Genomic DNA, 5,653 nt, shown 5'->3' with positions numbered 1-5,653 from the left:
TCCTCTGGCGGGATATGGAGAGAGAACGTAACCCTGATATCTACGAATGGCGTGTCTTACCCTTTGGCACTGCCTGCAGTCCATGCTGTGCTATATACGCACTGCAACGGCACGCCAAGGACAACAGCTCTGGCAACCAAGAGGTACTGGATTCTGTCATCAATGCCTTTTATGTAGATAACTGCCTGCAGTCTCTTCGTTCCCCATCACAGGCAAAACAGCTTATTGACAAGATGAGAGTGCTGCTCGCTGCTGGTGGATTCGATATGAGACAATGAGCAAGCAATCAACCAGAGGTCATCGCTCATCTCCCCCCAGAGGCAAGGTCAGAGGGTTGCGAGCTATGGCTGACTGCAGACAGAGCTGATCCCCAGGAGTCGACACTAGGTCTCCGGTGGCACTGGCCATCTGACACCCTCGGTTACAAGCACCGCCAAGCCGTAGCTACTGAGCCCACATTGAGAAATGTATACAGAGTGTTGGCATCTCAATATGACCCACTCGGATACATTATCCCCTACACCACGCGGGCTAAAGTTCTGATCCAGGCTCTTTGGAGGAATGAGCAAGGCTGGGATGAGCCCATCACAGGTGAACTGTATGGCAAGCATGGGAGAACGAGCTATCTCATCTCCATCACATTAACATGCCTCGGTGCTACATGCCAGTCAGCATTGATCCTGAGCACTCTCCTGTGGACTTGCATGTTTTCTGTGACGCCTCGGAGAAGGCGTATGGATCTGTAGCCTACCTGCGTGCCGAAGGGAATGAAGAACAGGTGCACGTGTCATTCGTTATGTCCCAATCTCGTGTTGCTCCATGGAGACAGCTCTCCATGCCTCGCTTAGAGCTCAGTGCTGCACTGACTGGAGCTCAACTAGCCAAACTGCTACATACTGAGCTCACCATACCTATAAGGCAGACTACTATGTGGTCAGACTCTACGACTGTACTCAGCTGGATCCAGTCTGACTCGTCTCAATATAAGGTGTTTGTTGGGACGCGTATAGGCGAAATACAGGATCTCACAGATACTACTAGCTGGAGGTATGTTCCATCTCAGCAAAACCCGGCAGATGACATCACACGGGGAAAGTCACTACACCAGCTGACACAACCTACCCGCTGGAAGAATGGACCTGATTTCCTGTATGCTCACCCTACTCAATGGCCAGCTACCCACACCATAAAATCAGAAGATGCAGGTGAGCTCAGGAAATATGCATTCTGCGGTCAGCTCACTGTCTTCGACGCATCTGCTCCTGACCCAGCACAGTACAACAACTGGTCTGACCTACTGCAGGCTACTCACCAGTCCCTTCATGGGGCGGCAGCGCTTCCTATGTCTGCTTCCGACCGACTAGATACAGAGGTAGTCCTTCTCAGGCGAGCACAGAGCGAAAGCTTCCCAGTGGAAATCAACGCCCTGCAGCATTCTCACCCTGTCCGGCCTACCAGTCGTCTCAGTCCACTCTCACCAGAGTATGACCAGACTCTGGGCCTTATCCGAGTTGGGGGTCGTCTCCGTAAAGCGGAGGATCTGCCTGAGGACACTGTTCATCCTATTGTTCTTGCGCCTGATCACCCCATTACACAGCTGTTGGTGCAAGATTATGATGATCGCTTACTCCATGCAGGCCCTGAGCGAGTCTTCGCAGAGATCAGAAGGACCTATTGGATTCTCAGAGGCCGCCAAGCCATCAAGAAACACCAGCGGCAGTGCGTGGAGTGTCACAAGTGGCGCAGTAAGCCAGTGATACCTAAAATGGCAGACCTCCCAGCGGCTCGACTCCCGACTCAACAAGCCCCCATTCTGGTCGACTGGTGTGGACTGTTTCGGTCCATATACGGTCAAGATAGGACGGCGACAGGAGAAACGATGGGGCATTGTGTTCAAGTGTCTCACTACTAGGTGTGTTCATCTTGACCTACTGCCTAGTATGGATACAGATCCATTTCTCTTGTCTCTCCGCCGCTTCATCGCTCGAAGAGGGAAACCCTTCGAGATCTTATGCGATAGAGGCACTAACTTCCGTGGTGGAGACAAGGAGCTTCAGGAGGCATTTGAGGCACTCGAACCATCGCTCCGGGAACAGCTAGCAACACAGTGCATCACTTTCAGATTTAACCCACCTCTGGCTCCACACTTCGGTGGAACGTGGGAGAGGGAAATTAAATCTGTAAAGGCATCTCTCCAAACCATCCTGAAGGACCAGGCCATCCCTGAGGAGGTCCTGCTGACTGTCCTCATCGAAATTGAGGGAATCCTCAATTCCAAGCCGCTAGGCTATGCATCATCAGATCTTGCTGATCCTGATCCCGTGACCCCCAACCTTCTGCTCATGGGGCGGCGGGATGCTTCGCTGCCTCAAGCTGTGTACGGTTCCAGTGACCTGCTAGGACGCCGCCGCTGGAGACACAGTCAGGTACTTGCTGACCATTTCTGGGGTCAGTTCACCCGCAAGTACCTTCCTGGTCTCCAACCACGCCAGAAGTGGCGGAACTCGACGTCAGACCTAGCCGTGGATGCGGTCGTCATGGTAGTCGACCCACAGCTCCCGAGAGCGCTATGGCCAGTTGGACGCATCACCAGGATCATCCACAGCGACGATGGCAAGGTCCGCACTGCAGAGATTGACATCAGGGGCAAACTCTACACACGTCCTGTCGCCAAACTGATAGAGCTCCCAAGGATGCCTGATGACGGAGATACCAGCGCTCCCTAGCCCAGCAGCGACCTTTCTGTTACTGCGCATTCGTCCCACGAATCCGGGGGCGGCTGTGGAAAACTCCCTGCTGGACAGATGAGCCTACGTCACTCCTTGGACTCACGTATTGTGCACATGCGCAAATACTCCTTTTTCCTTTGTAGTTCGTTGCCAAACACGAGTACAGCTGCTCTTAATGTTGCACGTTAATCATATAAACGTTCTGTTGTGTTGCCGTGTGCGTTATTGAAAATGTAAGTGTACAACTATTTTCCATACTGGTGTTAGATGTATCTTGTTTTGTGTAGTCAACATGACGGTATTTTACTTTAGTAGCCTACAGTTGCAGTATAGCATGCTCATGTCTGTTGTAATGCTAGTAACCTGTTGCACAAATATAACATTCAGTAGTAATAGTAATACCTTTATTCATGGGTGAATGTTCATACAATGTTGTAGTACACTTGTGAATTACGATTCTGCTGAGTATTAGTCCAACTGTTGCACTCGCGATAGTGTTGCCAATTTAGTTGTGGAAGCACATTTCACCGTGATATTCGCGCCACTAGTCGGTCACATGACTATTGGATCTGAAGGCTACTGTTATGCTCCATACGTGGTCTTAGAGTGCCATCTAGTGGCTAATGTTTATAAAGACACGGTGCAACTCCAGATTTCTACTGCATTGGTTTCTGTTGATTCCCATTGCCGTTCAGCATTTTGGTTATTTGCACAGCAATTATTTATTGCATAGCAATTATGTATATTGCAGAGTGAATATTGTCGAGTGCTCATTAGACTGTATATTGTGTGCATACATATGTATATATTTATGTATATTTATGTATGCTATATTCTTTATGTACAATTTATATTTATATATTTTGTATTTCTTTATTTACAGAAAACCACACACACACACATACAAACACACCCCCACTTAAACACACAAAGAACACATACCATTGCAAGCAACAAGCACTTTATTCACCTGCTGGAACTGGATTTCAATAAATCTGTTGAACGAAACCAAAGGTTGCAGCGACTCTCTTACCGGAGTACATAGCCAGTTCGGGTAGCGCCAGCGAATAATGCACACGGACTTCACACTACTATTGTCTGCTCCACATTTTCGTAGTCCAATTCTGCATAGAGTTAATTTAATGATGGTAATGATTTAATGATGAAATATTGCCGAGTGTTGATGAAATGGTGGCACAGGCCTATCGGTTGTACTGACTCCTTCACATTTTCATGACCTAGCCTAATTATATAGATATTGTAATAATTTTTTATATCAGTCTTTGAAAACTGAAAAAAAATGTCAATGTCAAAAAATCTTTTTCGAGAATGAGGATTAAATACTGGACATGGATTAAATATTGCTGTTTTTCCTTTGTCTCCCTTACATTTTCATCTGTTCTTACGACTAGTAAACAAAACCATATGATTTACTTAATGTTATACAAGAATAGAATAGAATTGAGTTCAGACTTGAGTTCGGTATTTTGGGTCCGGCCCTCCTCAACAGTCCCAGTTTGTCATGTGGCCCCTTAGGGAAATTAGTTGCCCACCCCTGCTATAGGCCTAAAAACAAAAGTAGCCTGAGCAGCAGATCAGCCAGTCCCCCGCTGAAAATGATGAGCCCGAAATTAACTATGACTATAGGGACAAGTAGAAAGGATAATAGAGTTAACCATATGAATTAAAGTTATTTTATGGAAGAAAGAACAGTAGGCTATGACAGCAGTAGGCTACATGATCAACCTATATGGCTTGTTTTGCTCAGAAGTGGGTGTAGTAAAGGAGCAAATCACCAAACAACAACATGATAGCTGACCCATGCAGAAAAAAACATGTAAACAATACAGTAGTTCAATATGCCTCTTAGTGGAATTGTGGGATACATTTCAAATGCTTTATTTCTTCCTTCCTGTTTTTGTTAACTTATCAACCTATCCTTGTGGAATAGTGGAATATTAGCCTATAATAAAAACTACAGGATAGTAAGAGCTGAAATGTTGCCTTTTTTATCCAATTTCCACCACCACTAAAAAAGTGGGCCGGTCTTGGGCCTGAAACTCCCGGGCTGAAAAGTGGCCCCACTCCGGCCCTGCCCCAGAGCCTCAGTATGTCAGTGATGGTGGTGAAGGGAACATGTCTGCCAATTGATTGCGGTTGATAGTGGTTAAGTGTCTGAGGACTTAGCCTGGCTACTTATGCCTATTTATTTTCGTTTTGCATATTTTTCATGCATGTTTGGCACTGTAAATATTTGCACGATTTTAAGAAAAGAGAAAAAAGAAGAAAAAAAAATAAAAACAAAGCCTTTCGTTGAAATCTGTTTTATCTCCTCCATCTTCTCCACTGCTGTGGCTATCCTGCCACATTATCCCTGAAGTTGAATGTATGCAGCTTTGTTAATACATCAACAATGGGCATTTTTCAGCAGTTTATTTCAGTCAACAACTACAGCACAATTGCTTTATCTCACATCCTGAAAAATACTCATATACTACAAAATCTTTGATCAAAACCATTAAATAATACTATAACAATAAATATAACACTTTGTTTTCAAATGAAACAATCACATGCTGCAATCCTCTCCAGTCTGAAGGGTAACAATCTGACATCTCACAATTTCCATTCTATTCCATTTGTTGTAGCTTTAAAACAATCATTCCCGATTGTACAACTGAGAATTACAATGAAACCAATTTTTTTGTATTTGAGTATTAATAACCAGCCAAACAAGAAAAGTAGAAATCACCAACAGAAAAAAAAGTGCAAAAAAAATTATAGCTCTACTCAATGTACAATCATTGCTCATAACCTTTTCCAGCAGGAAGTACAGTATTCACACCAGAGTACTGAAAATAAAATAAAAATTTTTTTTATATATATATATATATATATATATATATATATATATATTAATCATA

This window comes from Alosa sapidissima, chromosome 12 (genome assembly GCF_018492685.1).
Source record: "Alosa sapidissima isolate fAloSap1 chromosome 12, fAloSap1.pri, whole genome shotgun sequence".
NCBI lineage: Eukaryota > Metazoa > Chordata > Actinopteri > Clupeiformes > Clupeidae > Alosa > Alosa sapidissima.
This window is presented reverse-complemented; position numbering follows the sequence as displayed.